Consider the following 13,738-nt stretch of genomic DNA (forward strand, 5'->3'; position numbering starts at 1 on the left):
CATCTCTCTCTGAATCCTCCTTTGAGGAGCTATCTGTAACCAACAAGAAATCTGCATCGACAGGTAGCACTGACTGCTCAGAAGACCTTGTTTTCACTCTAGATTTTCCCATGACCGACTCAAATGGCTGATGCACAGGAAGAGTAGATGAATGATAAACATTGTTGACAAATGGAATACATTATGGAAAAAATATGGCATGATACAATTCACATATACGATGACTGGCTAAACAGGATGGCATTGCATGATTCACGTATATGATGCCTGGCTAAAGAAGATGGCATTACATAATTCCCATATACTCCCTCTATTCCTAAATATTTGTCTTTTTAGAGATTTCAAATGGACTACCACACACGGATGTATATAGACATATTATAGAGTGTAGATTCACTCATTTTGTTCCGTATGTAGTCACTTGTTGAAATCTCTAAAAAGACAAATATTTAGGAATGGTGGGAGTATGATATAGAAACCAAATAGGTGGCATTCACACAAAGCAAATCTAAACTAAGCTGATGACATATAAGATGTATAATGTAAGCAATGCAAGGCGCCATATGCATGATATGACCAACTTCAGCATGCCAGGTTAGAGCAAACACCTCAGGTGGTAAACAGGCGTGGTCGGCTCCGTCTGAATCTCCATCTGAACAGTTATCTTCCTTTGGAATACAATCTGGAAATGCAGGAGGAGGGGGGGCACTTCGCCCACCATGGAACGGCGTCTGCATGACATTATATTTGCACGCAACGGTCTTCTCTTTTTCTCTACATGTTCAGTACAATTGTGTACCATATCTGACATGCATAATAAAAAAATTGTTAGATTTAAGGCCTAAGGGGTGCATGCAAAAATCAAGACTGATGGTAGCAAACGAGTGGATGGATCCAAAACTAATGATAGCAGGTAGATTATAGCTTCAGTTTAAAAAGATAGACAATGGATCATCTATTGTTTGTTCCCACCCAACATGAACCACATAGAAGACCCCAGATGAACCAGATAGTAGACAGATACTATTTGTTGCTGGCTCGATATGAGACCCATGGGCAATTCAAAACTCAAGATTGAACGATAAAGTAGTAGGTAATAATAACCGATGTATAACGTAAGCAAACACGAAAGACTGCGACCTCTCTTCCGGAACTGTGTAGTCCTCAGGTTCATCTGCTCAGTCGATGATGGTAATGCAGTTGGCGTGGCTGCCGGCAACGGGGAAGATGATCTGAGGCGGTGAAAGGAAGTCTGCAGGGGGGATCTCTGCTGCAGTGAACGCTTCTGTTGATGGTGCACCTCAGGTGGGGTGGATGACGGCACGACAAGAGCAGGACATAACACATAGATTTTTCTTTGACGCCTATCTGAAAATGAAGTAAATCTGTAAGGGCTCCTTAGAATTGGAGGATTCTATAAACACAGGGACAGGAAAAACACAGGAATAGGATAGGAATGCACGTGCAAAACAGAGCATTTGGAAACATAGGATTTCAGTCAACCTGGGTGTTTGGCTCACATGAATTCGAAGAACAGAGGAATGGAGAAACAAAGTGATGCGACGAGTGTACAACCTCTTTGGCATAGCCTTGTGGACCTCAGCATCATTGGGTTGGACGTGGAGGATGGTGATGATGCTGGTGTGACTGTCGGAGGCGGGGAAGAAGATCCGAGGCCTCTGGAAATGGCGCCGAGGGTACTGCTCCGCTGTGATGGATGGTTCCGTCGTTGGAGTAGCTCCGCTAAGGTGTACGGCGACGAGGCTGAAGCATGACAAGACAGAAAACATTAATCTGAAGTGGGACCCTAATATCATCTGCAATAGATGATGTAAAATACATCACCAAAAAGTGCTAGATGTAAAACGCATCAGCCGCGCCACGGCCGCTCCGACAGATGCTGTAAGTACTATTCACTCTGAACTTAACTGAAGAAAATGAACTTCACAGTCGAAACTGAATTTTACTGTCGAAACTGATTGAACTAGTAATAGAGCATTGCAATAGATGTTTAGGGCGTTCGAGCACTAGTAGCAGAGAAGCAGTGATCTAAATCAGCAAACGCTCGAGCAGGGAACGCACTAGCAGAGAGCAAGTCATGCAGTAGCACCGCGAGCGAGTGCTAAAGCAGCAACTCCTGTAGCTGCCGGAGGTCGTGCAGCAGCAGCAGCAACGCAGGCGAGAGCAAGAGCAGAGCAGCAGCACGAATGAAAGCAGGAGCAGTGCAGCAGCGCGACCGACAGCAAGAACAGAGCCGCAGCGCGAGCGAGAGCCGGACCAGCTGCAACTAGTGCCATTGTGGAAGTCGCCGCCGAGGAAGCAACGACATGGGGGAGAGACACCATGGATGATGTGGCTGGCGACGGCGTCGTCGATGGAGACACGCCATGTTTGCTTGGTATCGAGCATCGGCAGCCCCGTGAGATCGAATAAAAGATAAAATGCAGCGGTGAGTGCAGAACCTCCTTGGTGGCGCCGAGTTGGCCTCAGCTTCATCGGAGGAATTGGTGAGGGTGCTGCAGTTCCGGTGGGGCAGGTCAAGACGGCGCTGTGGGGATTGAGCTGGCGCGATAGACGAGGTGAACATCGAGACAGCTCCTTGGAGGTGGAGGATGGGGCGGCTGATCCGGACGGACGACGAGATCGACAACGGATCCTCATTCGGTGCGGTGGATGAGGGACGGTGAGCTGTTGCAGTGGACGACATAGTCGGGGAAGAGTCTCCGGCTGGGCGGCGGTCGGGAGGCCGACGGAGGAGCGTGGGGTTTCGCGGGTTTTGGCGGCCTCGGTGTACGAAAGGGGGGGGGCGAAGGGGGAGGGGGAGCCAAGCTTAGGGATGCACTTGTCCGAAATGTAGGGTAAGTTACCAGTGTACCCCCACCGGTTTTGACACCGCGACATGGAGCTTCATTTCCAGCTGAGGGGTAGAAGGGGGATTTTGCGTGTCTGGGCTGCGGGAGCGATTTTGGATGAGGAGGGAGTTCTCGCGCGCGTCCAAATTTCAGGATAACAAGGCGCGGCGCGGGTTGAAGAAGCGGGAGTTTCAAAGCAGGTGAGACAAAAGATACTCGAGCTTGAAAATTTCGAGATAACAAGGTGCAGATTCCTTGTTCGGCAGAACAAACTTAACGTGTAAAAAAACAATTCATACAAGACACAAGAGAGTCATGTTCCCTTTTACTATATTGCTATAGATGCCATTGAAAAAACTACAAGAAAAATGTAAAAAAAATCGGGAGAACAAGATTACCCTACACAGTACCAAATCAATTCGCACTTCCCTCAACAACAACAAAAAACAAATCAATTCCCACCAAAGAAAGAGTAATGTCCCTTTTTATATGATTACAGATGCCATGATCTTGAATTTCAATTTTTGAATCCACGTTATGTTGAATTCGAATATATCGTTAGGTGACCTTGTGGTTTATAATTGATGTAGTCGTACATTTTGATCTTCCATCATATATGAACATTTTACTCCACCATGTGAACATATATATTGTCATCTACCATATGGACTAAATTTGAATCAATTTTCCTTATTTGGATACGATTGTTGTCAAGTTATACAATAATTTAAATATTATCTTGATAACAAAAAACATACATATAGCAGTAATCATATTTCACTATGAACTACATGTACCATATGCTCTCCAATTGAAAAATTTGTATCCATTTTATGTTGAATTCAAATCATAGTACATTATTGGTCTAGGTAGCGAGATGTTTGGGATAATCTAAACCCTGTTTTCATACGTATAATTTTTGGTTGAATTGGGACAAGTTTTGGTATAAGCCTCTTGCAAAACCGGAGATTCTCTCAACAAGCCTCGTGGTTCTGAGAGGGAACGTGTCACCTTTGTGTGCAAAACAATATACGCTGCCTCCCCCCTGATTTTATTTATAGAGGCAACATAGAACTATATGAGTGCCCTGTTAAAATTTGGAATTATTTCGGGTTCATTTGGCCTTTTATACATTATTTGAGTTTCTGGACTTTTAATGTGCATAATCTAAATATGAATTGCATGCACATGCTCCGGTGCACCAAAGTGGGTTGAAAAATCACATGTGTGTCCTTGGTTGAATTTCTAGGTCCCATGGAAGAAATGAGAATGAAGTTCAAACATCTAGGCGTCATGACTCGGCCGAGAACATCGAGAAACTTTGATTTTAAATTCATGTAAATCCAAAACTCGCCTGGAAATCATGAAACATGGCATGGTGTCATGTCATGGCACTAACATGTTGTGGTAAAAAATTGGGCCGATTTGGAAGCTCGTGGTTCTAAGAGGGAACGTGCCACCTTTGAGTGTGAAATGATATACGCTGCCCCCCCCCCCTTGAGTTTCTTAACAAAGGCAACATAGAACTACATTAGTGCCCTGTTAAATTTTGGAATTATTCCGGTTTCGTTTGTCGTTTTTATACATTAATTGAGTTTCTGGTCATTTAATGTGCATAAGTCAAATTTGAACTACAAGCACATGCTCTCGTGCACCAAAGTTGGTTGAAAAATCACATTTGTGTCCTCGAGTGAATTTCTAGGTCCCATGCAAGAAATGAGAATAAAATTAAAACATCTGGGCATTGTGGCTCGGCCGAGAACGTTGAGAAACTTGGTTTTAAAATTCTTGTAAATCCAAAACACGTCTGAAAATCATGAAACTTGGCATGGATGTCATGTCATGGTACTACCATGTTGTGGTAGAAAAATTGGCCAAATAGGAACAGATTTTGGTATAAGCTTCTTGCAAACCGAAGCTTCTCTCAAGAAGGCACGTGGTTCTGAGAGGGAACGTGGCACCTTTGAGTGCGAAACGATATACATTTTCCCCCTTGAGTTTATTTACAAAGGCAACAAAGAACTACATGAGTGCCCTGTTAAATTTAGGAATTATTCCGGCTTCGTTTGGCCTTATTTACACATTAATTGAGTTTTTGGTCATTTAATGTGCATAATTCAAATTTGAACTACAAGCACATGCTCCCATGCACCAAAGTTGGTTGAAAAATCACATTTGTGTCCCCGGGTGAATTTCTACTCCCTCCTTCCATCTATATAGGTCCTAATGCATTTTTCGAGGCTAACATTGACCAAACGTTAGAGCAATAATATATAACATGCAACTTACACAAAGCATACCTTCAAATTTGTATGTCAAAGGAGCTTCCAATAATATAATTTTCATAGTATACATCTCATGTGCTATTAATCTTGTCAATAGTCAAAGGCTATCTTGAAAAACACATTAGGCCCTATATAGATGGAAGGAGGGAGTAGGTCCCATGCAAAAATGAGAATAAAATTCAAACATCTGGGCATCGTGGCTCGGTCGAGTACATTGAGAAACTTGGTTTTAAAATCATGAAACTTGGCATGGTGTCATGTCATGGTAGTACCATGCCGTGGTAAAAAAAATTGGCCGAATAGGAACAAATTTTGGTATAAGCTTCTTGCAAATCGGAGCTTCTCTCAAGAAGGCTCGTGGTTCTGGGAGGGAACGTGTCACCTTTGTGCGCATAATTCAAATTTGAAATACAAGCACATGTTCCAGTGCACCAAAGTTGGTTGAAAAATCACATGTGTGTCCTCGGGTAAATTTCTAGGTTCCATGCAAGAAATGGGAATGAAATTCAAAATTCTAGGTGTCGTGGCTGGGTTGGAAACATTGAGAAACTTAGTTTTTTAATTCCTGTAAATCCAAAACACGCATGAAAATAATGAAACTTGGTTTGCTGCCATGACAAGGCACCAACATGCTGTGGTAAATTTGCAGTCCGATTTGCGAAGGCGCACACATTAACAATCAACAAAGTCATTTTGGAATAAGTGTTGTCACGTTACAATCGGAAACACAAGTATTATTGAAACCGTGGGCGTTCTACTTACTAGTACCACTTACGTGCCGCCACGCGTCCCCATTTTTTATTAGCTAGGAGGCGCCATGCAGGGTAGCTTTTTGAGTACGAGTGGCGTGCGATCAGACCCCTACGCGTGCTTATCGGGAGGAGAGCCCTTTGACCTCCATTTGTCGTCCACCTCTCTCCCAAGGTCTCCATTAATGGCGCCCGAGCCTCTGTTTAATGGCGTGGCTATGTCTCACTCGACTGAGATTTAAGAGAGAAAAAAGAAAATCTGAAAGCACGGATCTTGATGTAAGATCAGACGGACCTATATAGCATCTACTGCGACTTATAGCAAGATTGATGAATATATAAGGACGATTAAATTTTTTTTGATCAAAGAAGGGCTTGCCCCTTCTGATTTTCATTACTGAAAACCACCACAATTCACAAAAAGTTCAGCACAACTCCAGCCTAACACGAAGGACTAAAAGCTACCAGATTGAAATCGCAACATCCCAAGAGGCCAACAAAGGCCAAACATCTGCGCTAGAACCCAACATTTCACAACCGACGACACAATCCACATCCTAAACCGATTATGACATCAAAAGAAACCAGGAAACTGAAGGAAGCCCAGCAGCAACTAGAAGAACAACAACGCCAAGGTCGCCACAGCAAGAGTTTTCTTCATTCCAGCCTCGCAACATTGATCTTCCACAGAAAGATAAGGATGATTAATTGTATTACATAATTAGAAAGATAATTAAAAAAGCCACATGCGGCTACACCCGAAATACACAAGGGCAAAAGAAGAAGGAAGACAAGGATCTGGCTCGCTGATCTCTACTTTCTTGATGCGTTGCTGCAGGCCGCGGGAACTAGTCTCTGCGGCGAGCGGCGATGAGCTCTTTCGTGTCCTCAAGACGCTGCTTGAGAACATCCACGGATTCCTCCACCAGCCTTTGGCGCTCGTTGCGGAGCATGTCATTCTCGTCCATAAGTTTCTTGACGATGACGCCGGTCCTCTTCAACAAGGCACTGGTCTCCTCCTGCTGGTCTGCACTTCGGACGATCTTCTCCCTCAGCAGGTCGCGCTCAGCCCGAAGCCTCTCATTGCCCTCCCTTAGTTTCCGGATGACGCCGGTAGCCTGTTCAAATGAGGCTTTCATGTCATCCTACAACCTCGCCCAGCCGGAGATCTGATCCATCTGGCTATGGACGATCGCATGCATGCGCCTGTAACAGTCGTCGCCTGCCCGCGAGAAATTTTCCCAGACTGCCACGGCGCGGCGGGACATCTCTGCTGCATTCGGGGCGCGGCGGGACATCTCTGCTACTTCCGCGGCACGGCCGGACCAGTCTGCTGCATCAACGGCGTGGTGGGACCTCCGTGCTGCTTAAGCGGCGCGGCGGGACCTCTGTGCTGCTACTTTCGCGCGGCGGGACATGTCGGCTGCTCTCGCAATGAGGCGGGACATCTCTCGTGCTTCCGCTTCCATGCTCGCCTCTCCCTGGTGGCAATGTCTCGACCTAGAACTCACAGTGGCCATGGCAGACGCAAGGGAAGGATGCTGAATGACTTGTTTGTTTTTGTGGATGAGGAGTTGAGGAGGAATGTGCAGTCATCTTGGCATACTAGTATTTATAACCGAGTACTAATACGCTCCTAAGTGGGAAACCGTTTAGGTTGTGATCGGTGTGAACAGGTTTGCAATTCAATATAGTGTGGTATTAATACGCTCCTAAGTGGGAAACCGTTTAGGTTGTGATTGGTGTGAACAGGTTTGCAATTCAATATAGCATGGAGTAATTTGGAATGTGACGAGACGCAAGCTCAAAATTTATTGACGGTTCTTGTTTCGAAGTGCGGCACTATTCCCGAATGGAGTACTTCTTTTTCTACTCCCTCCTTTCCGGTTTTATAGGGCTTATCTCAAAATTTTAGTTTTTTCATTTTATAAGGCTCAATTTGGTTGTTTCCCAACACATGTTCAAATTCCAAGGTGCATTAAATCATTGCATGCAAGTATTAAGAGAAAATTGACCAATGTATGTACTTTATGCATGCATGCATTGCAATTAATGCATTGATAAACATAATTTTTTGAGAAAAACAAGAGCGTTAATTAGGTGCTTTTGCAAACTACAAAAAATATTCCACCGCTCACCATCTTGGTTGGTGAGATTTTTGAATTAAGCCCTATAAACCGGAAAGGAGGGAGTACTGCTGTGTACGTGCAATAACTGGCACCATCGTATACATATCTTACGGTTAATGGGGCGTTCGACAGGAATAGCCGCGTGGCGAGCTCTAGGCTAGTATTTTTTTAGACGCATTAAACCTATCTCTCGGGACTTCTCGCATGCACCATCGTGCCACCCACAAAAACTTGTACTCTGAGTTTAGTAGTACGTTATACAGGAAGAGAAGAGGTGCATGCACGCACTCGTCCTCTCACACACGCGTCTGTTTTTTCTCGAAAAGGAGGATGATGACCCGCGGCCTCTGCATCTGGGAGTCATACACGCATCTGTAGCTACGAATTGTAGTGTTCTCAACCATCCGATTGGCTCTATCATGGATGTACCTATATACTAAAACATGTCTAGATACATCTATATTTTGACAAATGGAAGGCATGTATTGTGGAACGGAGGGAGTGCTTGTCATCAAAATGGATAAAAAGGGACGTATCTAGAACTAAAATACGTCTACATACATCTCCTTTTATCCATTTTGATGACAAGTAGTACTTCTTACCCAAAGGAACTTTATATCCAACAGACACAAAATATCCGTTCGACTGTTGGAAATTACTAATCTGATGTCGAAGTAATTGCTGCATCGCCACCAAAACCCACCATTTCTGAAGCTAAAGTAGACCAAGGTAATCCCTATATTAGCATATTACTAAGATAAACAGAAGGCACTGTAGAAACATTTAGGACGTGAGCTTGTCAATCTGAATGTGGAGGGACACAAGCTTAGCCCCGGCCAGCAGCTTGGGCAGAACAATCAAGAAGGTCAGCTCCTGCACGTCGACGTTGTTGGGATCCTTGCTGCTTGTCACCTCCATTTCCACCTTGACGGCGTCGGTCGTGCCTTTGGGCTCCCCCACAGCTTGGCCATGTAGTGCGGCAGTGTGGACGCCCCCGCTCTGATGCAGACGACCGACACGGCGATAGGCGCGCCGATGTCGAGCACGCCGCCGACCAAGAAAAACGCGCGGCGGTCCTCCTCCGCGAACAGCAAGAGCCATGGCTCCGACAGTGGCACTTGCAGCTGGAGCACCTTGCCGTACTGGATCCTGTGCCCGGGCATGGGATGCGCGGTGCTGATGTGGTGGTAGAGTGCCGGCGGCGGGCCTTCGTAGCCGCAGACGGGCACGAGGCATTTGCAGGGCGCGAGCGGACACACGCTCTGGTGATCGGCGAGCTTGTGGTAAGTGACGTAGAGCCCACAGCCTTCGTGCGGGCACTCCACCCTCACCGACGAAAGGTCGGAGTCCACCGTCGTGTTCCGCACGTCGAAGCTACCGCCGCGCTCGCACTTCTGGCACTGCCACTGGTTCCCGGGGTGCTCGACGCGGCAGTCCGCGCAGGCCAGGTGCCCTCCCTTGCACTGCAGAAATCAATCGAACAGCACATCAATCAAGAAACCTGCACCTTGCTCAATCAGCCGAACGGACGAGGTGTATTCGAACCTCATACACTAGAGGCGTCAAGGGGCGGAGGCACAAGGGGCAGTGGAGCACGGTGAGGTCCATCGAGACCTTAGAGAGCTCCATCGTCGGGTCCTGTTCGGTCTGCATGATCTCACCCTCCTCGTGCACAACATCTCTCGACTTGGGCCGGGGTATTACAAAGCTTTACCGTCACATATTTTATACTACTTCAAGGTGCATTAAATCAACACATGCAAGTATCAAAAGGAGAGTCACGGCATGCATGCATGCATTGTAATTATTGCATCGGTAAACGCAAATTATTGAAATATATCAAGTGCAGTGCTTTGATGTGTCGCGTCAACTCGTACATCAACGAGAAGTTTGATTATCCTCTCCCTCGCGGACTTAACTGCACCTGGCTTTGGCTGTATGACAGGTTGGCCACACACCTGTCGTGCCCACCTGTCATACACGCAAAGGCAGGAGCGTCCCTCCCTCGCCCATGAGCATGGTGGCTGGCAAGACTAGGAGAAGCCTTCGCTACACGCTCTCCCTCCCTCACGCGGCGGACATGCAGCAGTTCAATCGGTGTCAGATGGCTAGAAGCGTACTGTAGTACTGCTCCAGTGCAGTAGTACTCCATCATTGTTCGACTTCCCGAAGAGGCGAAGAGCCAAGCGCAGCCCGGACGCTCGTGTGGCAGTTTCATGTGTAGAGTAGTCTAGGATAGCGTGTACCGTGCCGTAAGCTTAAAATTGTTGGGGTCAGCTCCATGCTATGTGGCCGTTTCGAAGTTTTCAAAAAATAATTAAAATAGTCTTCTGGCCCTACCTGACACCCTAGTGATTGTAGTTTGCACGCCCATCTGGTCAAGATAGGAATATATATTTTAATTTGTTTTTTTTCGAAAAGGGGGGACTCCCCGCCTCTGCATTAGAACGATGCATATGACCACATATATTTTAATTTGTGGTGGGTAAATGTTAGAGGTTGCAGCAAATATATTGTACACTACGGGTCTTTCAGCCAAGTTTAGAGGCAAGCATGTGGGGCCAGTGCTATGATGTGTTGCGTCAACTCGTACAACGAGGAGAAGCTTGATTTTACTACATGCCTTCTCCCTCACCCATGCGCGCGGTTGCTCGCAAATGAGGACAGGCTTTTGCTTAGTAGTACTTCTACAACAAGCTATCCGTCCCGCTCGTGGTGGACGAACATGCAGCAGTGGATTTGACACTGTAGAAGCAGTAGTAGTAACATCATTGTTCATCTTCTCGAAGAGGCGAAGAGCCGAGCACAAACTGAACGTTGCAGTTGCGAACATTGGAGCACGCATATAGCCAGGCTCTTGCATGAGACAAAATTGCTATGTGAGCCCACTATTGTACTAGTACGTACAACTACTTGCTAGTATAGCCCTGTAAACTAGAAAGGAGTATTTGCCCTTCTAGAGATTTCAACAAGTGACTAGACTACACTGAGACGGAGTACATATGGAGCAAAATGAGTGAATATGCACCGTAAATAAATACGTACTAGTTCTATCGTTTTCCTCTCCGAGGTGCACAATATTGAGTATACTGACTAGTCTCTTTTTGACACGCATTTACGTTTTTTTACACAGTACAGACGCAAGCGGTTATATACACACGCATACACTCACCCCTATGAACGCACACACGCACGACACTATCATCTTGAAATTTACGAAGTCACCATAGGCACCTCGTCGTCGACGGGTCCATAGGTGCTTGAATGCCAAGGAGGGAGAGGGTAGCGGTTCCCAAGACGTTGAACGGTCAATGATGCATCCTCAATTTCATGCAGAGGGAATTAATTGAAGAAGCAGAATAGAGCCAGCACGATGTGAATGCAACAGAGTTTGGACTCTCACATAATAAAGGCACCCCAGCACTCCAATCCATCTACTCCCAAGTCTCTGCGCAACACTGCTCACTCCAATCCAAGACCAAGTGACCAGAAGCCACAAGCACCTATGGAGGCGATGGACGTGAGCGGCAGTCGGCTGTGCCAAATCATCCAATGCGCCGGCCTGCGGCCCCGCACCGCGCAGCGTTTCCAGATGGTGCTGGCGACCGCAGGCATCGTAGCCCTCGCCGACGTCGGCTTCGCCTCTCGCATGGATGACATGATGGTCAACTCCATCCGCAAGTTCACCGCCGTCAAGAAGCGCGCGGACAACCTTGCTGTACTGCTCCAGCCCGCGCGCCCAGGCTCCTCATTGCCTGCCACCCTCATCGGCCTCCATGGTGATGAACTCTTTCAAGCCCTGGTGGCCCTGCAGGTGCCGGAGGTCGCGACGAAGAATGTGCACCTCGAGGCCGCGCTCGCCGTGCAGTGCCTCGCCATGCAAGAAACCGTCAACCTGCACATCCACGTCTACAAGGAAATCGTCTACATAGGACACTACAAGGCAAGCGAGGACAGAAAGACGTTGGCCTTCTTCCAGCGGCTGGAATCTTTGGACACCATTGTTCAGAAGCACGTCGACCTGGCCACGAAAGCCGTTGCTACTTAGGCGCCGTTCAGTGGGCCGACGCCCTGAGTCGAGGAGGTGGACGTCATTGATGGATGCATCTCTTCTTGTCTCCTGTAACCAGCACTGCATCGCCTCGTGGCCTTAATGTTTTATTAGTATAGTACTCCCTCCGTTCCCAAATATAAGTCTTTCTAAAGATTCCAGCAAGTGACTACTACATACGGAGCAAAATGAGTGAATCTACACTCTAAACTATGTCTACATACATCTGTATGTTGTATTCCATTTGAAATAATATCTAAAAAGGCTTATATTTATGAACAGAGGGAGTATATGGCATTTTTATTCCAGTAGTAACGTTTTCACTGTGAGGTGGGGCCGCAGTTGAGCAAACCCACCCCGCCCACTGGGCGTCGGCCGAGTTTAAAATTAGAAGAGAGAAACGAGGGAGGAGCGCTAGTTGTAGCACGGACGCTGTTGTCAGATGGGACTCGTGTTTATAGAATAGGAGTACTGAGCACTCGTGCCTCTTTTTTTTGAGGAAAAAAAATAGTTGTATGTCTAGTACAACTAGTTGGGTGCGTGCGGCCTATAGCTATCATCACTTTAGGTCTCCTTTTCGAACCGCGGCTACGCTTCACAGTACATATTATTTCACGCATTTATCCTCCTATATGTACTCCTAGGCTATTTCCACGTGCTCCCATTCGCCGACATGTGGGACATAGAGCATCTAGGTCGTAGTGCATGCATGACTCGGAGCATATGCCGGAGTACTTTACATTTCAGACCTCACGAATTACATGCAAACCCCCCGTAGAAGAATAAATAAATGAATGAATTACTACATGAAACCAGATTATTTTCGTGGAAACAGGAGCACGTTCATTAAATTTTGGACATAACACATTTATAAAAAATGACCGGAGCGAAACCAGTCTAAGGGCCTCTTTGATTTTTCCCGCAAAAAAGGGCCTCTTTGATTCGTAGGATACTGAAAACACAGGAATGGGGAAAGTATGATGGCGATGAACCGATACAAGGAGAACTCTAACTCAGTTAGAGGTTGGAGTTAGATTCCAACCCTGAACTAACTCTAAACCAAAGAGGTGTATGGATGGCAGTGTTAGATTGACAATAAATGCTCTATCTCAATCATTTGACCACTTTGGACCCTATTTCCTGCCGGATTTGGAGGGTGCTTGGATACGTTTTAGTTCCATGACTAAAAGTAGTGGGACTAAAACTTGCTAGCCTCACCCATGCTTGGATCCAAATACTAAAGAGACTAAAATCAAGTTAATGAGCATTTATTATCCTCCAAACCCTCCAATCCAGAACTCGCCTGTGTTAAAGCAGAGGAGTTAAATGAGGAGAGAGAGGACTAATCCACATTTTAGTAGGGGTACCCCTGACTAAAAAATTTTAGTCTCAAGACTAGTTTTAGCCCCTCTTTAGTCAGGGGTGCTTGGAACTTTAGCCTCTTAAAGGGACTATTTTTAGTCAGACTAAAAGAAGTCCCTTGGATCCAAGCGCCCTCTTGGTGTAGCCGGCTCTTCTGTGGCCTCCTCCCGTTCACAATTGACATAAACGAACCATCTATACAAATCAAGCATGCAAAACATGATAATTTTTACTTTGTCCATACAAATGAGATATCCCACTTAAACATACAAGTCGTCAATCAAGCTTCACAAAATAAAAAAAACACTTC

This window comes from Triticum aestivum, chromosome 6B (assembly GCF_018294505.1).
Source record: "Triticum aestivum cultivar Chinese Spring chromosome 6B, IWGSC CS RefSeq v2.1, whole genome shotgun sequence".
Classification (NCBI taxonomy): Eukaryota; Viridiplantae; Streptophyta; class Magnoliopsida; order Poales; family Poaceae; genus Triticum; species Triticum aestivum.